This window comes from Python bivittatus, unplaced genomic scaffold (genome assembly GCF_059951505.1).
Source record: "Python bivittatus isolate LINGU-HERP-01145 unplaced genomic scaffold, Pbiv_v1 ctg000080_np1212, whole genome shotgun sequence".
NCBI classification, from domain to species: domain Eukaryota; kingdom Metazoa; phylum Chordata; class Lepidosauria; order Squamata; family Pythonidae; genus Python; species Python bivittatus.
In genome coordinates, this window is record NW_028277035.1 from 12,939,138 (window position 1) to 12,962,675 (window position 23,538).

Consider the following 23,538-nt stretch of genomic DNA (forward strand, 5'->3'; position numbering starts at 1 on the left):
GATCACACTCCATAGCCAAACCCTGCTGCGTGTCAGCGCCGGATTGCCTTCTGGGGACGCAGAAAAAGAACGGCACAGGCCTGGTCTGTTATCCTGTGTGCTTCTTTGACAACCTTCGGGATCTCTGCAGAGAAGAAAAAACCGAGGTAGAGTTTGGTTCAAAATTCAAATCTGGATTCCAATCTGGGAAGTGAATCTCTTAGGGCAAAAATCACTATTGTAATCTGTTCTCTAGAAGGCTGTTTTATTCAAAGAAGGAATACTTGCAAGCATGGGAGGAGGTGTGTGCCAGAAAATGAAAACTCCATTTTTTAACAGAGAGGTTTGGTTACTATTAGCAAAGCAATCAGTTACTCACCTATTGAGAACAGAAGCCTTGCCATTCTGCGTATGTACTATTGCTTCTCCAGGCCAGTTTCAGCTACTGTTGACTTTTGGCACACTTGCCATGATTACATATGTGTGAAAATGTATCGTGCAAATGGGCCTCCATACTCTTTGCTTGTAGCTCATTATAACAGAGACGTACTTCTGTTCCCAGAATTATTAATAACTGGCTTCTTCTGTCAGCTATACTAAAAGCCAGGTTGAGTGGATTAGGAGGGGAAAAGTCCCTTCTGTTCTGTTATCTTCCCACAAGAAATGTTGCAAAGAACTATGCAAAGACAGATTTCTAGCAGTCATTAGCTGATTGGCTAAACTGAGTGAGTTTCTTTCTGGGAATAATTAATACTTCCCTTATTCATTTAAGTACTCTTAAATACTGAGCCATTGTATTACTAGGGCTCGCAGTAACTCTTCCACTGAGAGCTTTGCAAACTCTGATGTTTCAGATTGAGAACATATTTGTACGTATGAGAGATGGAAAGCCTTGTTCTAAAGACAATTGGTTCTTATGATCCGTTGGTTATCAATATGTTGTACTGGCATGGATCTAGATCAGCAAACTATTCAATGATGCCTTTAAAAAAATCAACCAGCAAGAGCTGCTGCAAGCTGATAGTGATAGGACAGTCTCATGGCGGGGGGGGGGGGCATTTTTCCCCACTTTTTCACAGAGGGATTTTAAAAACTTTTCTGGGCATATTAAGCCTATCCTAGCAGTTTCACTTTTTCCTTTATTCTGTATCATTTGTTTCCTGGCAAAATTGGTGGGAAATTGTGTCATCATTGTTCAATGACTGGGTACTTAATTTTGTTAGCATAATCTCCGAGAGCACTGCAGGTTGCAGAAAATGGGGTGGGGTGGAGGTACACGTATTGCAGGGTTCATGGTTCATCCTTCACCTGAAGCATCATTCCTAACCTGTTCCTTCCAGGTTTATTTGATTTCAGAAGATAATCCAAACCACCCTAGTATTATCAGCTGAGGGAGGCTAATTGAGATCCCAGGATTCAGGGCTCTTTTGATACTTGAGGAGAAAGGGCAATTTCTTACCCCTACCATCTCCAAACCAATACTCCAAGCATAATACTCAAGGCCAACCAAATTATTTGGTCCATTGGCAAAATTTTTCACTAGCCTAGAAAAGAACAAGCAATTTGCTGCCAGATATATAAAGACAGTGAACATAACTAATACTCCTGCCTCCTATTTTCCCCACAACAACCACTCTCTGAGGTATGTTGGACTGAGAGAGAGTTACTGGCCCAAAGTTACCCAGCCAGCTTTCATGCCTAAGGCAGATCTAGAACTCAGAGTCTCCCGGTTTCTAGGCCAGCACCTTAACCACTATACCAGACTGGCTCTGTGAGGGTGGCTGTATTCAGTTAAAAAATGAAACTAAAACTCTTCAAAAACCTGGCTTATCAACCACAAATGAATGTGCTGGATACATTACTTATCTCTCCCATCTTCCTTCCTTCCTTCCTCTCTCCCTCTTTCCCACCCATCCATTGACTAGTCTGGGCAGTTTGGCTATATAATATTGGATTATTGGTAATGCTTCCTTGTAATGTTATTCAATTACTTTGTACTGTCTGAATATGCTATAATTGCTGCAGAGTCACTGGAATTATGTCTATAAAACATGCAGTGGAAAACCTATCCCTATCTCTCAAGTGTCTTTATTTGATTCATAGAAGTTATGCAACATTGGCTTCCCCTGTAAAAAGGAGCAATCACAATAGCTAAGAACTTAGAAAAGTTTAGTGCTACAGCCAAACTGGGGCATCTTGTTTCTTCCTCTTTTAATTAATCTAATTTGAAACCAGAATTTAAAGTGGGCTTCTGAATCCAGGCTTGGCAATATGCCAAGAACCAGATTCGTTTTTAACCAGGCTCCTGGATAATTTAGCTCCTCCATTTGCAAGAAGAGCCAAAAAGGATGGATCAGCAGATTGTGCCAAGATGTTTGCTGATGACCACTAGCCAGGATTCTGAATAATTCTAATGTGTTTTGTGCGACAGAGTAACCAAGCAAGTGTGAAACCTGCTTATGATAGTGAAATCAAGGGCAAGCAAAATGAAGTTACTGAGAAATGTGTTTTAATTAAAGTGTCCTTTGTTTTACTTCTGAAACTCTTCCTGCTCCCAATAAAGCAGCTCATCTTTTCAACCACAAATGTTCCATTTTGTGAATATATAGCAAGAAACTACTGACCTATCAATATTGTGCAAATCTGGGCTGTAAGAGTTCAAAAGACCTGTGCGTGTGTAGGCATGTGCCCCCCCCCATATTAAAACATAACAAAACATTGAATCTATTACATATATTGAACTTACTAACTTCTTCCTAAAAAGGAATTGTTTTTTTCAGGGAAAGGAAATCAGGAATGCTTGACCTTGGAAAAGCTTTTGCTTAATTTTAAAGAAAAGTTGAGTTTCCCTGTTGGTTTCAACATCTCTTATAACAGGTATAGGCTGTTCACCTAGAGAGCTGCAACTATTTTGTCCAAAGTGACCACTTGCCCAGTGCCAAAAAAAGGGAAACACCTCTCTGCCTTTCAGCCTGCTTGGGCCACACTCATGTTTGAATGAGAGACCATGAGAGAATGTCAGGCTGTTGGCTAGACCTGAAAGTTGAAAAACATTGCTAAGGCAGCAGTGGAGGCCACATCCAGGAAACCTGCATGGATGTGGCCCTGAAGTCATCTAGAGTCAAGTTCAGCTCAAGAGACTTTACCATTAACAACCTCAAGTGTAACAACATCTCCCCTTAGGGTTCCTTGCTTCAGTCACTTCCAGTAATGCCTTCTGGCTGGTGCTATGTGTTCAGATACACAGCAACCCTCAACTGCAGGTCATCCCAGGTGCCATTTCTGTGTTCCTGCTTAATATTTGCCATGCCTTCAATTTCCTAAAGCATATCTAGCAATGTCATTGCTGGTGTAGCATTTTAAGGGGCATATCTCATGAGGAGCTTTCCAAGCAGATAAGATATGTCTCTAGATGTAGAACCTTCTTGCCTCATCCTTCTCCTTATGTTAGATCTTCCCTAGCCTCATCATGGAAATGGCCTCACAAAGAGGAGAACCTTCTTGCCAAGACACTAGTGCACTAAGTGGATAGCCATAAGGTCATACCCATTTTTGTTCCAAAATAACAAGTATCAAAAAATTAATCATGAATAAATGCCACATTTACCTGAAAGGAAGATCACCCAAGATTTAAGAGGACCACTCCTCCACAGAAGATTAGACAGAAAAAGATTCATTACCCCATTGACTATATTGTCAGAAAATCTAAAAGGTAGGTGGGGAGTAGTCTTTCTTTCATATAAATGTAATAAAAGGCTCTCAAATATCAGCTTGGTTTACCACTTTATTCTAATATTTGTTCATACAATGTGGTAAAATAGAATAAAAGGGTAAAGTTTTCCCATTCCTGAATGTTTCAAATGTTCAGGCTTATTACACATGCAACACTAAATGTCACCAAACTAGCTCTGCATGCCATTTAAAACTCTCCTTTATAATTTTTGCTTGAAGTTATGTGTAAAATGAAAGTGTGCCTTGGAGCCACAACTAATCCAGAAATGGTCTTCCAATTTCTTACCATGGACTGACAAATGCAATCCCCTCATTATGATGTCACTGTCAGAGTGAGTTTTGCTACTCAAAGCAGAGCCCAATTTTCTTTTTCTTTTTTTCTTTCTTTTTACTTTTCTTTTTTTCTTTCATCTATCTAACATACATCTATCCATCCATCCATCCATCCATCCATCCATCGATCCATCATTTATACAATTTAGAGGCTGCTGGACTCCAAATGGCTCCGGGTGGCTTAAATTAAAACAATAAAAAGAAAGAACAGATCATAAGCGTCCAAAAGCCAAACTCTGAATAACACTAAAGCATTGTACAGGGGCTCAATCATTACTCTGCCTCAAGGCCTGAGAGAACAGTCAAGTTTTCAATGACTTTCTGAACAGGTAGGAACTGTACCTCCATGCCCATTGGCTTCACCCCAGTGAAAAGTCCTGCTGTCTTGTTCAGATACAATTCCTGTTTTCACCTGTCCTTCTCCATGGGGCCACCTGAGTCAAGTCACTCCAATCACTCAATGGCAGGGGCTGTGAACAAAACAGTAGCTGAAATAAATTTGGGGCAACTAAAGTACGTGATTATCTGAAATGCCTAGATTGTTTGAGCATGGAGTTCCAGAAAGCATCTTATTTCTAGGCAAGAAATGTGAAGTGTGGTCAATCAGGACTGAGTAACCCTCAGTGGTAAGGAACTAGCCAGGCAGCCCAGACCTGAACTAATCTGGAGTTTAGCAAATGACAGGACATCAAAGGTAGAGATCACAACAATGGAAGAGAAAAAGAATGAGCTCAGGTCTGAGATATTGGGGAACAGCTGGCTTTGCTTGAGAACATGTGCAGCACTGGATATGAATAAGGTTAAGGGACAGAGAAGGGAATAAACAAGAGGACAATGTAGAGCAGGAGGAAAAAAGCAGAACATATCACCAGCTCCAGCCTCATGGCATTATTTACCTTGAACAAACATTGTCCCATCATCTCTGGGGAAATAACTGGGGCAGTGAGAGCCCAGCAAACCTCAGAGCCAGGCAAAGCCCCTAATCTCCCAGTTCATGGGACACAGGTGCCAAAGTCAGAATAGAAGGAAATACACTAAGCCTTGGTAAATGACAAATGCATCGTTTTGTGTGTGAAGGAGACAGAGGGAGAAAGGGAGTGAGGGAAGGAAGGAAAGAAGGAACCTGAATTAAGCTCCAGGGACCAATGATTATCTGTTCTCTAGGAATCTGCAACTCCACAGACAGAGGTGTGGAGTCAATGTAAGATATTCGGTAAGGTCAAACAGGATGGCAGCATCTACACTATGCATCACCTGTTTGGTCTGTGAGGCAACATGGTGGCATTAATGCTTCAAACTGCAACTGTTGCTCAGTTGGCCATGGCCAGGCTACTTATCCATAGCATTTTAAGTCTGGGTGCTCACATGAATGTGATGACTTGTGAACTCCAATTGCTGCTGTTTTCTTATTTAGTTCATTTTTGTGAAATCATTTACTGAATACACTGTTCGCAATTGCAGAAGTACTATGGAGAGCACTGGAGGAATTACATGAAGCTATTGCACGTTGTAGTTTCAAAATACACCTCTTATCAAATGTTACGAAGCATTAAGACTACAAATACAACGAACCTTTTCTTTCCCATTCAGAATCCCTATATCCATCTCATTTCTTCTCCCCTTGCTTATTCGCTTCTTTTTAGCTCTCCTTCCTACCAATTTATTTCTTCTCCTTCTCCCCATCTCCTCCTCACCCTACATATTTTAAGTAGACTAATTTAGAAAGTATTGGTCGCCTTCCCTTTTTAAAGCTATTATAATAGCTCCTATGATTATGGCACCGCTATTGGGTTCAGATATACAATAATACCAAGCTAGAACTTAACCACTACTTTAACCACAATGGCCTGAGACACACGCTTGGTAAGTATGCTACACCAACAACAAATAAATTGCTTTATGGCTTAGCATAATGGGTGAAATAGGCCATACTACTTGATCATGTGTATAAATTACAATCAATATATAAACGATCTGGGGAAAAAACAGAATAGTGAGGAAAAGTCAGGTTAGAATGTCAGGATGTTAGAATGTGTTGTGTGCCTCATGAATAAGCGAAACATCACAGCGATGGTGTAACAAGCAGGATATCTCACAGGAGCAGTCACCAAAGGTTATTAAGCAAAGGTTCAATAAGTCCAGAAATGGAGCTTTAATTAATAACCAATTAATACAATTTATTACATACAGTTTGAACTAATGGTAGACTGGGCAACCACTTGGTATTCTATAGTTACAACTGACTATTTGCAAGCTAACATGTAGGTCTTAGGTTAAATACATCTCCACAATGCAGTGGCCAATGTGCTAGGTTGACTGGGAAAAAAATAGGATGACAAGTAGATAAAACAAGCTTAAGATGAAGGGTGGGGGGAGGTTGCAAATTGAGACCAAATTCATGATAAAACTTTTTAAAAGGACATAGAAGAGAAGGAGGGAAAGGTTTATCTGTACTTGTTTGTTGGTTTGGGTGTGATGGAAGCTGGGTTAGCCTCTTTTGGGTTAAAATCACATGAGAGAAAAAGAGACGAGGGTTTCTGAGTTAAAGAGAAATCTTTTTTTCCCCTTCTGATTGGCTGGATTGGGTTATTACTGGATTATTTTTTCCCTGGGGAATTTAGCAAACTTACAGAAAACAAAACCAAATTTCCACTGCTGGAAGGTAATAAGGTGCCAGACAGAAAGAAGGAAAATTCTGCTTTCTTCTTCTTCTTCCTCTTCTTCTTCTTCTTCCTTGGCTAAAGGGGCTAGAATAAAGAGATTCTTTAGCATAAATATCAGAGAAAAACAAGATGTCTCAATTATTAGCCTAACCTTTATTTGTCAGATTTGGCAGCATCAGCAGGTCCTGATAAATTTGAACACTGGAATTACCAATTATTCCAATATCTCAAGATTAGTCTATTTTTTCCCCTTCAACATCTGTGAAAATAAGAAAAGTATATACAGTATAATCCATCCTTCCCTTCTGGCTGAAATAAGAAGGTTCAAATCAGCACAGATCTTGCTAGGTGACTACTTCTATGGCTCCCTTAGGCAATGTCTGCAATTTTACAAGTGTTAACAGAGGAGTGGAAGCATTAATTCAGATTCACCTGGGATTCTCGGAGAAACTCATATACATTGCATGGGGTGTGTCTTGCCTGAATTTCAAGAATAGATTTTTCCTGTGCAATCCTTTCAATGGCAAACAACTTTTTAAAAAATGTATGAACGTTTCCAGTTTCCCCTTGTCATTGGGATAAGGACATAAGCATTATGCAACAATATTAGCAGTACAATTGCCAATTGTGTCTAGATTGTATGTACTTAGTATTTCATCCATCAAGCCAAAGCTATCACATATCCTCCTATAATCACTTCATATAGTTAATGTTACCACAAGGGAATAAAGTGTAAGCAAGAAAGTCAGAAGGCTATTAGACTCCAGCCAAGAAGCATTTTCCACCAAAATGGATCTGCTGATGTTTCCATCTTGGCTAAAATATTATTGATTAGGATCTTGATGACCTGATCAACTTATAATAATATCTTAATTCCTAATTCTTTTAGTTTCAGTACCTCAGGCTGTAATGAAAAACTAAAAATATGTTTTTAAAGGCAAAGAGAGACTGTTAAACCTAAGAGATTGTATTGAAAGAATAGGGAAAGGCAGCCCTGTGTTGCACTGGCCAATTGGTACTTAGAAAAAGATACCATATCCTAATATGATGAACTTTGAAGCAGCAGGATAGGAAGAGTATTGACGCTTTTGAGCTTCGGTGTTGGAGAAGACTCCTGTGGACAGCTAAGAAAAAAAAATGGCTCATCAAACAAATCAACCCAGCATTCTCACTTGAGACACAAATGACCAGGCTCAAATTATCCTATTTCAGTCACATTATGCAAAGATCCAGCTCTCTGGAGAAGGCTCTAATGCTGTGAAAAGTGGAAGAAAAGAGAAGAAGAGGATGACCAGCAGCAAGGTGGATAGATTCAGGTCTTCCAAAGATGCACTCATCGCCACTGTAATTGAGTCTATCCACCTTGCTGCTAGGTTAGAAGCAGATCATCATGGAGAAAATTTATCTATCTGGTTGCTAAGAGTTGACAATGACTTGATGGCATATGATCAATCAACAGATCCTAGTATTAAACTAAAAACAATGATTAACAGAGACAAGCACAAAATGAATGCTTGTATTTTAAGAGTATAAATAGTAGAATTCTGTGCTTGATTGGTTACTGGCTTTCCTACAAGCAGGAACAAAGATTGCCAAAAAAGTTGATATTTGCTGACTTCCTTGACTGTCAAAAAGAATTGCCAGACATTACCACAAGAGAAATTTTTGTTAAAACTGTTGTTGTTTTACCAGGATTGGCAATCAGCAGTGCAAATGTGGACGTATGGAACACTTTGTACACTTTGATAGTTATGTAGTTTGCTTGAGAAGATCAGCATTGGGTCACCTTAATATCATTTCATTCCCTACTGCTGCCAGAATTTGCCGAGCCAACCTACCTGCTCATCTTCTAGAATATAAAGGTGCCAGATTCAGTATAAGAGTGAGCACCTTGCTGCCAACAGAGTTTTAATCTTTCTGGCTTAACCAGCGTATGGAGGCCATGCAAACTTTGGGCCAATTATGGGGTACAATTTAAGGAGGGAGTATCAGATGAGGCCACTAGGGGCATATAAGACAGGAAACCATATGTCAAAAAGCCAAGATGGTAACCATGACCATATGATTGAAGCTATACCCCTTCGGTACCTGTGTCAACATTGCACACACAGAGGTGGAGCTTTGACTGCACAGTCATGATCACCATCTTTACTTTTTTGACCCCTCCACTGCTGCAGATAACAATACAGTAGAGCACTTCTGTTGATAATTTTAACTGTTATCAGTTGTTCCACGGAGTACCCGTTGTTTGTCTATGGCACCATAATGGAGCCTGGGAATTCTGTGTGAGGTTAATTGTGGACGCCTGCCGTGCATGCTTTCTAAGATGAGAATGCAAGAGCAAATCAAGTACAGAAAGAAAAAGGTAATACCAAATAGGCCAAAAGAGTTTGGCTTGGTGAAAGAAGAAAAACCTGGATATATAATTGGGGTGAAGGAATTGAAAGCTTTAAATATAAAGACTGGATGCTTGACATTGATGTAGAAAACTGGCAAGGAACTAAAGCAGAGTCTCAAAAATGAGAACAATGAATTTAGCAGAATTGCTCTGAACTGACTGGAGGCAAGAAACCAGAACAGCAAGATAGAGGTTATACCAATCTGGAAAAGAGGTGACTAGCACAAGGTTTAAGTACTAATTATGGAGAAAAAACAGCAGGTTGGGAACAAGTTGAAAAAGAAGCAGCAGCAATTGGCAGCTACCTGGATGTGAGAAAATGACTAAGAGGACTCAGAGATGACCTTAAGGTTGCAAGCGGATGGATAAAGGTATCTCCATCTGTGCCCGATAAACGCAAGAGTAATGAAGGTTTGAGTGGAAAGTGTTCTCGTTCTGGTTCTGATATAAGATGTATCCTGTGTACTATAAGCTTTATTCAGTGTAAAAATAGCATGCTTGATTAATATGGCTTGAGCCAAAGTGAAAACAACATTTCTGTCCTGCCTATTGCTTCTCTATAAGACAGTCTTCCTTGACCTGGTGCTTTCCAAATGTGTAGTTTATTTATTTGTCTATCAGTCTTATATTCTGTGGTATTTTGCAAAGATTCCTTGAGGTTCATAACCCACAAAATACAAATAAAAAAGTTGTGTTAGACTACAACTCCCAGATCCCAAGACAGCAGACCTGGCCTAATGAGAGCTAATCTCTAAAATATTTCAACTACTTACATATTAATCTCCAAAAGTCTATTTTGTCCAGATGTGATGAAGAAGTTGATAGTTAGCTACAGAGTTCTGATCCAAGAATGCCTGTTTCATATAAGTTTTCCAGATGCCTGCATCTCTGTTTGAACTTGTAAAACTATTCAAAAGTGCAGCACAAATCCTTCCCTGAGAAGGTTGCCTAATCTGTTTTATAGGCCACTGTAGGCTGTAAGAGTCAGAACCCAAGGTGCAGTAGCTGTTTTCCATGTTGAAAGGCTAAGGTTCAGTCCAAGCATCTCCAACTAGCAAAGAGTGCCTGCTCACATTCCTCTAGCCTAGTATATGTTATCAACATTCATTAGAATGTAACATGCAACTATCACCAACCTATGGATTTCAACTTTCATAATCACCCAGTTTAATCTAGATGATGCCAATTCATATTTTCCACATACATTGTAGCTGTTTCGTTCATAATTAAACTTGTACCTTCACTTCTCTGCATGTATACATTCACTTCACAAGATTATATCATCTTTATTCAGATCTATAATTTTCTTCCCCTTTCTCAGTTTCATGAACACACAACATGCCTGTTTTTCATTTCATTTCATTAGTTAGTTTGTACTCTTTAATTCCTCTTATATTCTATGTTGCGATATTCCATATGCCATGGTCGTCACCAGACGGGCCTCTAGAGGTTGACTTGGCAATGCGTCATGGTCTTGGTCAATCATAGCACTTTTGAGTAACCTAGAGAAAATGTAGACTTGGCTACCAGCCACTGTCATGCCTGTGCCATGTACAGCATTCCCTGTGGACAGTAAGGTTGATATGCCACAAATGCAAACAAAGACCTATTTTTCTCGGCATGCTCATGCTATACTATGCAAGCTAAGATTTCTAATCTAGAGGCTATGTTGCAAACTAATGTGCTGCTGCCTGCACTCCACCTACTAGTAGGTATATGCAGCGTACTAAAACACATTCACAATGCAAACACTCAGGAGAGCTATTGATGGCAGTGTTTCTTGCTGGCAGGTGATGCTCAGTGGGAGGAGAAATGAAACCAGAGGTATCCATCAATCACTTTCCTTAACTTGTCCCCCACTAAAACAGTAAAGATAGTACTCATTGCCAGATTCATCATTGAGGCAGAAAAGGGAGCAACAATGAGAGCAGCCAATTTTTGTGTACATGCTTTTCTGCCAGTTCCTATACTGGAGGATAGCACATTAATGTGGCCTCGTGGCTGTGCCCAAAACTAGGAGAAATTTCCAGTTAAGACCTAGCTAGAACAGACAATGTCTAAACATCTCATATGTAGCTTTGCTACTTACATGGATTGGAATAACAACATCAACACTTAGCAGAGAAAACCTTAAGGCTCCCTTAAATGTCAGAATTGATGCTGACTAAGACTACTTATATGACTGTGTGAATGTATGAGCATTTGTGTGCACCAGCACATATCTATTTTAAAACTGTATGGTGTTTTCACAGTAGAGCTGTATTGTCTTCCTCATCAGCTATATTTTGACATTGGGTTGAAGTTAATTAATCCCTGTTGGATCTACAGAGTTATACATTCAGGGTTATTTTGTTTCCTTTTACCATGACTGAATATTCTGTGATTTCTGTCCCTGTGAAGCAAAGGTAAGAGCAGTGTGCGCTGAAATTCCAGGCCATATCAGCAGAGCTGATATGGACACTCAAGCCACATGACTTCCTTATCCTTTCTCATGTGGCTGCTGGTCTCCTTGCTACTTGCTTTGCATGTCTGGCAACCATAAATTGAGATCATTTATGTACTTCTGCACTGCAAAGAGATATAAGTTGAAATTTCAGAGCTACTATTTTGCACTGTTTCTGTGGAACCTTTGTGGATTTAGTACCAGGTTATGACATGTACTCTGCACTTTTGACCACATATTATAATAATCTCAAAAAAACAAATTCATGCTCTTATTTCAGAAATTTTATTTTCTACATTTCTGATATATATCACTGATTCACACCACAGCCTTTCTACCATGTCTTCCCCTTTCCTCGCTCTGTTCTTTAACGTAACTTTCAGAATGAAGGAAAGCCCACCAACGCTTCTAGCTAAGCGTTGAAGCTTTTTGATTGGCCTCAATAAATACATCTTCTGAACGGTTATTCTACTGGACTGATTCATTTTAATGTGGATATGATTCTATAAATAGATCCACTTTATTTAAATTATGGCCTCTTCCTTTGCAAACTCATGAATTAGTTCTTACACATTCACATTCAGTGGAGAAAAGTAGGTAAATGGCTGAAAGGTATAATCCTATGAACCCAGGGAGGGTATCTGAGATACCACAGACCTTTCCTTCCACTGAGAAAGAGGGAAGCTAATGAAGTTCCTTCCTGAACAAGAGTGAAGTTTCTCCAGAGGCACCAAGAGCCAAAAAGGAACATGTCAAGAATAGAACAAGGACATTTTGGAGCCACTGGATATTGAACTCCTTTAATTCTTAAGGCACACCACTGGATTCAGGAATAAACTATGTCAGCTCTGGCACCCACATTGATTTTCCTTTTACTGGAGACAAGGGGAGGGAATGTTTTCAACCTCATCTCCTGCACAACCATACAATGAGAAGCAAACAATGAGAAGATCCACAACTTTTCTGGGAATTTTTTTTTTCCCCGTAAACACTTTCTCCTTCTGAACCTTCCTCTCCCCTCCTTTCCACTGCCCGTTTAGGATTATTCTGTTCCTGTTATTGCTGTGCTATGTATGTATGTTTTCTTCAAACATTTACAGGTAGTCCTCACTTAACAACCACAATAGGGATCGTAAAATTTGTTGTTAAGTGGGACAGTTGTTAAGCAAGTCGCACCTAATTTTATGACCTTTTTTGCAGCAGTCATTAAGCAAATCACCATGGCCGTTAAGTGAATCACGTGGTTGTTAAGCGAATCACGTGGTTCCCCATTGATTTTGCTTGCCAGAAGCTGGCTGGGAAGATCACAAATGGCAATTACATAACCCTGGGATGCTGTGACCGTCGTAAGTGTGGGTTGGTTGCCAAGCGCCTAGATCGCGATCACGTGACTGCAGGGGTGCTGCGACAGTTGTAAGTATGAGGACCAATTGTAAGTCCCTTGTTCAGCACTGTTGTAACTTCATAGAGTCGCTAAACAAATGGTCATTAAGTGAGGACTACCTGTATTTACATATATTTTGGGCCTGCAAATCTTACCAATTTCTGTTGTCCCTGCAATCAGTGTTCCTGATCATTGTTTCTTAACCATTCCTTACTCTAGTCTATGTACAAACAGAAAGATAAGTGGAAAGATAAGGGGATCCCTCATTCAGCCTACATGTCCTAGTATAACTGCACAAGCAACACACTGTTCCAAAGGTCTATATGTCAGATTCAGCCGGCACGGCAAAGGCACCGCTCAGCTTTGCCTAAGTCAATTTCACCACCTAGGCGCGAGCAGAGGAAAAGGGGAAGTGAAACCGCGAGCTGATTACGGACAGGTGGCGGTGCTTAACTCAAAACCGCAAGTGGATACTTTGTATCAGCGCGGCTTCCCTCGGGCGCTGCAAACAAAGGAAAGCGCAGAGGCTCGGAAGCAAAGCAATTAACGAATGATTGAGAACTCCCGGCTTTGCGCGCAAACAGGCAAACCCAACAAAGGCAACAACAGCACAACCCATAGACTGCAATCAGAAAGACAAAAGCACCGGACTGAATCTGCCATTTGGGCAAGGGGGGATTACTGCAGGTAATCTGTAACTAAGCAACAGGTAAAGCGCGGGAACGGGGAAGCTATAAAATACCATGTAAGCTATGCCAAGCCAACCCTGGCTTTGTCTGTACTTACTTACGTTATGGTTGAGTAAACGTCTTTGCTGAACACACATGTCACGAGAGTTTCTCTGAGACAAACGGGGTAAACCTTACATAAAGCCAGGGTTCTTCCTGAGCACCTGGTATCACCGAAGGAGCACTCGCAATTTTATCTGCAGGATAGCTGAATATTCCAAGCCTGTCAACTTTGACCAAGATGGCCAGCAATGGAGAAGGCGCGAGCCAGCAATACAATGAGGAGCCCAAGCCCGAAGGCGCGATGGTGGGACCAGCCCAGAGCGAGGGGCATGGGGATGCAGCCGAGAGGGTGCCGGAGGACACCAGGTGGTCGTTTGGCATTGGCATGGGGCCCGATGGGGCAGCAGGATGGGGAATCACGACAAGCCATGGCTCGGGATCCAAAACCCAGGAATTGGAGGAATGCCTAACCCGCTTGGAGGGCAAATTCGAGCAGCGGTTGGAAGCCATCTAGGCAATGCTGCAGGCCATACTTCGTGGGAATGAAGGCCCCTGCAGCAGAACCACAGGCGGAGGAGTCGGGCGAGGCCAGCACTGGTCCTGTGCCCGATCTGGTTCCGAGGACGCGCCTTGGAGGCAGGGTATCAGACCGATGGGCGGCGGACGCACTGCAACTCCAGGGCCTGAACAGGAAGTTCTCGGGGGACCCCAAACAACTACCCTGCTTCCTTACGCAGGTGCAGAACTTTATGAAGCGGAGTGGCCACCTTTTCTCCAATGACGGGGAGCAAGTCACCTACGTGGCCGACTTGTTGGAGGGCCAAGCAGCTGGTTGGGTCATCCGTCTATACAATGCCAACGCAGCAGAGCTAGAGAGTTTCCCGGAGTTCATGCAGGCACTCCGGGATAGATTCGAGGATACACTGAGTGCCAGGGGGGCCAGAGACGACATCCAATGCCTGAGACAAAGGGAAAAGTCGGTGGCTGAGTACGCCCTAGAGTTCTGGTGCCTAGCAGAAAAATTCAACGATTGGCCGGAATCCCTGAGGGTAGACTATTTCAAGAACGGGCTCAACTCGGAGATCCTAGAGAGGGCGCTCGGTCGGAACAATCCAGCCATGCTAAAGGAGTGGATCTGGTTAGCCGGGACAGCAGAGGCTGTGTGGCAGCAGATTAAGTGAAGAACGAGGTATCAGAAGCCGAGCAAAGCCGAGCCAGGCGAGGCGGCTGCGGAGGAGAAGCGGAGCAGCCAACGGCAAACCACAGGAGGGCGGGAGGCTCAGAAGAAATCAGGCCTCTGTTTCCGGTGCGGAGGATGAGACCATTGGGCGGCGCAATGTCCAACGGAGCAGGATGGGGGCCCATCCGTGTAGACACCAGGGCCCTGAAACCTCCGGGACGGCGTGCCCCTGACCGACCATGGAAAGGAGTAGGGGCAGCTGCAGTAGAGCGCAGTGGGACCGGCTAGTCCACCCCCGAGACAGCGTCGTTGGGGGAAGAGGCGGTGCCGGCAGGAAACAAGCGGCGCCTGCACTGAATGATGTCCCAGTATGGGCAGAGGGGCCGAGACGCGAAGACCCAATGGTGAGTGAGGACTGCCCATCCATGCAGGTGAGGGTCCACATCCAGGGAGCGAGGTCAGGGGCTGAGGCTAACCTGAAGGTGTTACTGGACTCTGGGTGCACCCATTGCTTGATACACCTGGTGGTGGTCCTGATTGCCGACTACATGATGGTACTTGGACTGGCATGGTTGAGGCGACGAAACCCCCTCATTGACTGGGCGTTGGAGGCGGTGCGATTCCGAGACGAGGAAGAGCAGACGAGAGAGAACCGGAGGCACAACGGGCGACAAAGAAGGGAACAACTCCGGAGCAGCAATCGGCGGAGGAGGAGCTAGCCATGCGGGGAAGCGTGCAGACCGCAGCAGGAGCCAGAACAGCGGCGGTGGCGACGTCGGAGATCCCGGAGGCGGTGGCAGCCCAGGCGGCAGCAGCGGCGGTCGGCCCTGCGCAGGGGGGAGCGGAGGAGCTGGTGGACATTGGGAGCATCCCCCATCCTTACCGCGACCTGACGGTGGCGTTCGGCGAGGCAGAGTCAGACCAACTCCCACCCCACAGACCCAGTGACTGCTCCATACAGCTAGAGCCCGGGGCCAAGTTGCCCAAGCCTAAGAAATACTCCCTGTCAGGGAAGGAGATGGGCGCCCTACGGGAGTTAGTGGATAAGAACTTGAAGCGGGGATTCATCCAACCCACGAAGTCCCCCTTGGCGGCCCCGGTGTTGTTCTGGGAAAAGAAGGATGGCTCGCTAAGGCTGTGCGTGGACTACCGGGGGCTGAACGCCATAAGTACTGAATACCACTATCCCCTTCCCCTGATGAAGGACCTTCTGTCCCACCTGTCCAAGGGGAAAGCGTTCACAAAACTGGACTTGTGAGAAGTGTATTTCAGGGTCCAGATACACGCGGGGCATGAATGGAAAACCGCTTTCAATTGCCCGCTTGGAAGTTTCCAGTTCCGGGTGATGCCATTCGGGTTAAAAGGGGCCCCGGGAGTGTTCATGCAATTAATAAATGAGGTGCTGCATGATTTACTATACCAGGGTGTCCTTGTCTACCTGGACGACATCCTAATATACTCTGAGACCCTGACCAAGCACGTGAGACTAGTGCGCACCATGCTCCAAAGACTCTTAAAAGCGCAGCTGTACGCCAAGCTCTCGAAGTGTGAGTTCCATCGAGAGCAACTGGACTACCTTGGGTATAGAATATCCAGCAGGGGTGTTGAGATGGACCTGGTGAAAATGAAGGATGTACTGGGGTGGGAAGCACCGCAGACCTGGAGGCAGCTCCAAAGCTTCTTGGGGTTTGCTAACTTCTACCGGCAGTTTATTCCGAACTTCGCTCAAGTCGCCCTGCCACTAACGGATTTACTTAAGACTCGGGGCAGTGGCAAAACCCCCAAGCCTAGCATGCCCCTCGCATGGACCCCGGAGTGTCAAGAGGCGTTCGGGGACCTAAAACGAAGGTTCACCACAGAACCTATCCTGTGCCACCCCGATCCCGATCGGCGGTTTGTAATCCAGGTGGATGCCTCCGACGTGGCGACGGGAGCAGTCCTTCTACAGCCCGGACCCGAGGAAGCCCTCAACCTGTGCGCCTACGCCTCACGAAAGTTCACCAAGACGAAAAGGTGGTGGATGGTGTGGGAGAAGGAGGCGTTTGCTATAAAGTGGGCCCTATCCACCTGGAGACACCTACTGGAGGGAGCGAGCCAGCCGTTTGAGATGTGACCACAAGAACCTCGAGGGACTTAGGACCCCGCAGAAGCTTTCGCCCAAGCAAGTGCACTGGTCCTAATACTTCGGACGGTTTAATTTCAACCCCAAACACATCCCAGGGAAAAAGAACTTCTTAGCGGACAGACTGTCCCGCATGCCCCAACACACAAGCCAGCGGGAGGAGGTTGTAGACTCGATCGTCCCCGCGACCTGGCTGGCCGCAAAAGCCGTAACGCGCAGCCAAACGAGGAAGCGGCCAAGCGACGCCGAACCGGGACTCCAATGAACTTTCCAAGAAGCCGGTAAGCAAGACGCTTGGGTGGCAGAGAACAAAGACTCTTTAACAGGACATGGGGGGTTGTGGTGGCATGAGGGTAAGTTGTATGAACCTAGGGGTTGCTGAAGAGAGGTGATGGAAAGAGCCCATGATAATAAAAATGCAGGCCACTACGGGTTTGTGAAAACCCTCCACCTAATACGGAGGCACTTCTGGTGGCCGAGCCTTCAAAAGGACGTGGGAGCGTACAGAGTGAGCTGCCCGATTTGTGCAATGGCCAAAGGGAGCAAGGGGAAGCCCCGGGGTCTCCTCCAGCCTGTAGCAACGCTGGACGGCCCTTGGCAATAAATTGCCATGGACTTTATTGTGGAGCTACCCGAGAGCAAGGGGAAGACAGCTATTTGGGTAGTGAAGGACTTGTTTTCAAAACAAGCGCACTTCGTGGCTTGTCGGTGAGTCCCCACCATGGAGAAGCTGGCACGGATGTTCGTGCAGCATGTGTATCGATTGCACGGCGCCCCCTAGCAAGTCGTGAGGAACTGGGGGAACTTCGTCGCGTGGTTTTGGCGGAAGTTCCTGAAGTGAGTGGGGACTCAGCAAGCCCTCTCCTCGGTGGCGCATCTGCAGACGGACAGGGCCATGGAACATCTTAACGGGGGACTGGAGCAGTACCTACAGTGCTATGTGGATTACCAGCAAGACGACTGGCCAGAGCTGCTGCCGTTTGCGGAGGTAGCATATAACAATGCAGTCCACAAAAGCACCGGCTTCACCCCATTTAAGGTGGCAACCAGACTTCGTCGCCATGCCTGAGCAACCCCAACCGGCGTCCTGGATCGGCTCATTGGATACTTGGTTCACCCAAATAGACGCCACAAGGCAGGCAGTCCGAACGGCGCTGCAGGAAGCCAGAGCGGACTACAAAAAATACGCTGACCACAAGCGACTCCCCGAGTGGCAGTGGAAAGTAGGGGACCAGGTGTACCTGTCCACAAAGAACCTAAAGACGTATCAAGTGTCTAAAAAACTCAGCCCGAAGTTTGTGGGTCCTTTCCCTATTGTCGAGATAATAAACCCGGTGACTGTCAAGCTGAAGCTCCCAAAAGCACTCGGGAAGGTCCATCCGGTCTTCCATTGCAGCCTGCTGAAGCTGCACTGCCCGTCCAACGACTGGCATAGAGATGAGCCAGCCTCGGCACCGATCATGGTCGACGGGGAGAGACACTTTGAAGTAAAACAAATCCTGGACACCAGGAAACACAAGGACCAGATCCAACTGCTAGTACAATGGAAACATTTCCCGAGAGCGTACAGTGAGTGAGTAAACAAGTCCCACGTTAGGGCGCCTGAACTGGTCAAGGACTTTTACAAGAAGCAACCTGGGAAACCAAGGTAAAGGGGGGGTTTCTCTTCAGGGGGGCGGTATGTCAGATTCGGCCGGCACGGCAAAGGCACCGCTCAGCTTCGCCTAAGTCAATTTCACCACCTAGGCGTGAGCAGAGGAAAAGGGGAAGTGAAACCGCGAGCTGATTACGGACAGGTGGCGGTGCTTAACTCAAAACCGCAAGTGGATACTTTGTATCAGCGCGGCTTCCCTCGGGCGCTGCAAACAAAGGAAAGCGCAGAGGCTCGGAAGCAAAGCAATTAACGAATGATTGAGAACTCCCGGCTTTGCGCGCAAACAGGCAAACCCAACAAAGGCAACAACAGCACAACCCATAGACTGCAATCAGAAAGACAAAAGCACCGGACTGAATCTGCCATTTGGGCAAGGGGGGATTACTGCAGGTAATCTGTAACTAAGCAACAGGTAAAGCGCGGGAACGGGGAAGCTATAAAATACCATGTAAGCTATGCCAAGCCAACCCTGGCTTTGTCTGTACTTACTTACGTTATGGTTGAGTAAACATCTTTGCTGAACACACATGTCACGAGAGTTTCTCTGAGACAAACAGAGTAAACCTTACATGAATCAGCAACTTTTTGTTCCTGATGTTGGTTCTACTGCTTTTAGGTTACTTATGATTGGCTTTAGCAAATCTCACAAGATCTGAATAATGTGTACCTAAATCAGATCCTCAAGCATGTTAGATTTGGTCCCTTTTTTTCTTCCTTGGTAATACAATATGCTTGCAAGATAGGCTTCACTTCATTTCCCAGATCTCCATTTTCCAATAACTGTTTGATGATATAGTTTGAGCACTATCTCCTGATGAACTGTGTGTCTCTTATCACCTTTCCCCCATCTAGGCGCATAGACTTCAGCTCCCAGAATCCCCCAACTTGCATGGCCATTCCTGCAAATTCTGGAAGTTGAAATCCATGCATCTGGAGGGCCCAGACTGGGAAGACCTTGTTAATTATACTGTAGTTCCATACCTTTAGATTCTGAGCTTAGCAGTCTTATGTTCTTATTGCTTTAGATCAGTGTTTCTCAACCTGGGCAACTTTCAGATGTGCAAGGCTGGCTGGGGAATTCTGGGAGTTGAAGTGCACACCTCTGAAAGTTGCCCAGGTTGAGAAACACTGCTTTAGACAGTAACGTATGTTGTTGCTTCACTTACTTCAAACTGTGGTAAGCCAGGCCGACTGAGTTTGGTGGACTCCCTACTCATTTTATTGATCAGCATTCTGAATTTTTGACTCCAAAATCCTATCTTCACTTCTCTCAGTACTCAGCTAGGCCCAAAAGGAGTGCTAGTTCGATATCCTAAAGTGATGCTTTAGATCTTTTTGGAGCACAAGAGTGCCTTAACTTTTTCTCTCTCTTTAATTCCTCTCTGGTGCTTTGATTGGGAATTGTCGGCATCTCACCCCTCTGGGAGCTCATTATCTCACTAATTCAAATCAAATAGGGAGGAAGAAAAACACAACGCAGAAACCCTAATCTATTTAAAAAAAGAAAAAGAAAACAACCTCAAGCCCCTTAATGAGATTTTTTACTCTTGGCAAAGTCCCTCAAGGACAAATTCGCACACCATTGTACTTTCAACGGGAGCGAGACTATTAAAACACAACTGTAATAATTAATAACAAATAGCAATAATTACTGAACAGACCAAGGCAAAAAGATAGTATATATTTTCAACATTAGGGGCCACTTATGACAGGACTATCTTTAAAAAAAAAAAACAACCTAGGAATTTATTAATAATTGCATCCGGTTATTACAGAAATACATAAGTTCACTTATGACTGTATGTACAAAGAAAATAATTATTTTCTTCTATGCCAATTAATTATGATAAGCTATCATTATAACTGTTAGTAACCATGAGTGACACCTGTAGCAATTGATGCTTGTTGTGACCAGGATCACCAGGTGGTGCAATTACAGTCTTCTTTTAAGAGTTTTTGATTGTTCTATGTACAGGCAGGATCCTACCTGAGTAATGGGGAATAAATGGGTCAGAACTGATTATTCTTTGAAATTTGCTACAGATAGAGGAAGGGATGCTGATGACCTATATTGCATAAAACAAACATAGTAGCAGTTGCTATCATTGTATCCTTGACCCACTGTCACCTAGATCATAACTAAACATTCCCAATCTGGTGTCCTTCAAATTCCAGAATTCCAAGCCAACATCTGGAAGGCACCAAGCTAGGGAGACCTGGTACCTCCATCCTTCTGCTGTAATACAGGCAAAAATTGAAATTTTCCTGAATAGAAAAAAAAAGTGACAATATAATCTAGACCGGTGTTTCTCAACCTTGGCAACTTTAAGATGCTGGCTGGGGAATTCTGTGAGTTGAAGTCCACACAACTTAAAAGTTCCAAGGTTGAGAAACACTGATCTAGAACCACTTTGGTATAGTGGTTAAGGCAGAAGGCTAGAATATGGGAGACCATGAGTTCTAGTCCCACCTTAGGCACAATGCCAACTGGGTGACTTTGGGCTAGTGGCTCTCTGTCAGCCCTAGGAAGGAGGCAATGGTAAACCACTCCCAAAAAGGTTGCCAAGAAATCTGCAAGGGCTTGTCCAGGCAATCACCAGGGGTCAACACTGACTCAAAGACACTCCCACACAGACCAAAAAATCATCTAGAAAGCAGAGTGGTGGAAGTCATAACCATAGCTGTTTTCTTCACTGCATATGATGGTTATAACCTGCAACAACACCATTCTCAGTAGGATGCATGTCCTAATTGTTAAGTACACATGGCATAATCCAACCGCAATTGCCAAAAATCACACAATGTGTAAACCAGCTGTGTCAATACAAAAGGGCTATTGGACAAAGATGCAGACTTGTGATTTCTGGTTTGAGTTGGTTAACTTAGAACAGAGTACTAATCAATTATTGGCCATTATTATTATCTGTGGTTTCTCTGATTCTTGCCTAGTTATAAAGTGGGCATTTTTCCTGCTCTAACATCAAAAGGAAACTGTGGACCTGTTCCCAGTTTTCTGTACTATATGACATACAAGCTGAATTTACACATAATGCCAAACCATTATTTGGTTTATGTGTTTTGGTTTATTCTGTGAACTTAGTAATTTTGGTTTGTAAACATTAGCTTAGTGTGGTACGTGTGACCAGTCAATTGTGGCTTATTCAACAAATCACGGTTAAGTAAATCATGACTTCATGCAACAATGAACTAGGTCACTGTTAGAAGGAAACTGCATGAGTTGACTGTCTTTGATGGAAACGCTGTCGGATAACTAAAGGCAGTTCCGCATGGAATTTTTGTGGCAGTGTGGAATCAGCTCCAAATCTGTCTGTTCTCCTGAGATCAGCAGACTCTGGGAGTTGGGTCAATTTATTATTAGCTCTGTTGCAAAGTATATGAAATCCCAGCAAATCCAATCATTTTTCTTGATGTGTAGCAGCTCAGCAGAGCTTCTGGGCAGTCTGTGGCCCCAATGGTGGGAATTCTCATCTCATCACACCTCCTGGCTCCTTTCTTTTGTTATAGCCTTATTCTCCAGTTTTCAGGTCAACAGGCACAAGGACAATGACCCACTGCTTTTTGAAGAACCAAGGCATAGAAAGGATGGCAATGTCGAAGTGCCTTAAGCCATGTTTGTATGACATTCTAAGCTTAACAAAGGGTTTGGATTACTATGCACACATGGCCATCTTACCTCTCTCATGCATGGTTCCTTAACCCAAACAGGTTTACTGTATTATTCATACTCTGAGCAGCTGCCATTTTGAATTTTTGGAACCAGAATTTGAAACCAAGTTTCTTCTAGCATCATGTACAGAAACAGTTATTGTGAGACCTAAAAGTTAAAGGGCTCCAAATTAAAATGTAATTTGCAAGCTTCAGATCCTATAATCTAGCCAGTCTTCTAGTAGAGCCAGCAAAAGAGGTGTTCTCTCTTAATTAGCTATTGTATGAGTCCTTAATGAATGCTGCCTAATGGGAGGAAAAAGGAACAAAATATTGAGAAAGTGTTAGGACACAGAAGATCATAATATAGAGAAGATCCTTGGTTCTATTCTTCTTGCACCTCTAAGTAGGGATGGAGAAGACTCATCTTTGAAACCTTAGAGGACTGCTGCCAATCAATGTAGGGAGATAAATACTGAACTAGGAGGACCCATGATATAAAATAACTATCCGTGTTCCAATCCAAAGATTTCATCAGGATCGGCACTGAGAAAAGCCAAGAAATGTGTTTAGAAGAAATTCATCCATTCACTTTATGAGGGCTTTTTATTTTATTTTATTCCATTTACAAGGCCACTTACTCACCAAGTGATGTTACTCCTGAATATTTCCACCTCCACTCCATTTTCTATAAAAAGTTGTTCAGAGTCATGAAACTAATATTTTCCTTTGTGTATGACTTGTAGAAAAATGATGATTCTTAAGGCTGTAAGTAGGTTACATTCATGGGTGTAATTCTGAGTTGTGAAATGATCATGGAATATTATGGAAATAGTGTCCACGCAAGGATCAAGAAGGGAGTTTAACATCTGTAAAGGACACATTGCAAGCAATACATCACAGCAAGAGAGTAACAACTGGATTTCTTTGGAATTCTGAGATGAGAAAAATGTACATGCAGATGGACTAGGGCAGGAGAAAGAAGCTTCAAGCTGGGCTGCAACTTAAAAAACGGAATTAGTGGTGTATAGAACAATATGTGGCAGTAGAATAAGTACAGAAGTTACAACTGCTCAGATCCCCTTTACTAATACACCACAAAGCTCCTATCCCATTGTCATCTTTGAATCTGGTTGCATTCTGATAAGAGTGGAACTGTTTTAAAGCACATCAGAAGCGGGGAGGAAGGCAGTGCTGAATCCATTCCCTGCTGGGTTTACACCCACTTACCTACACGTAGGAGATATTTTTAC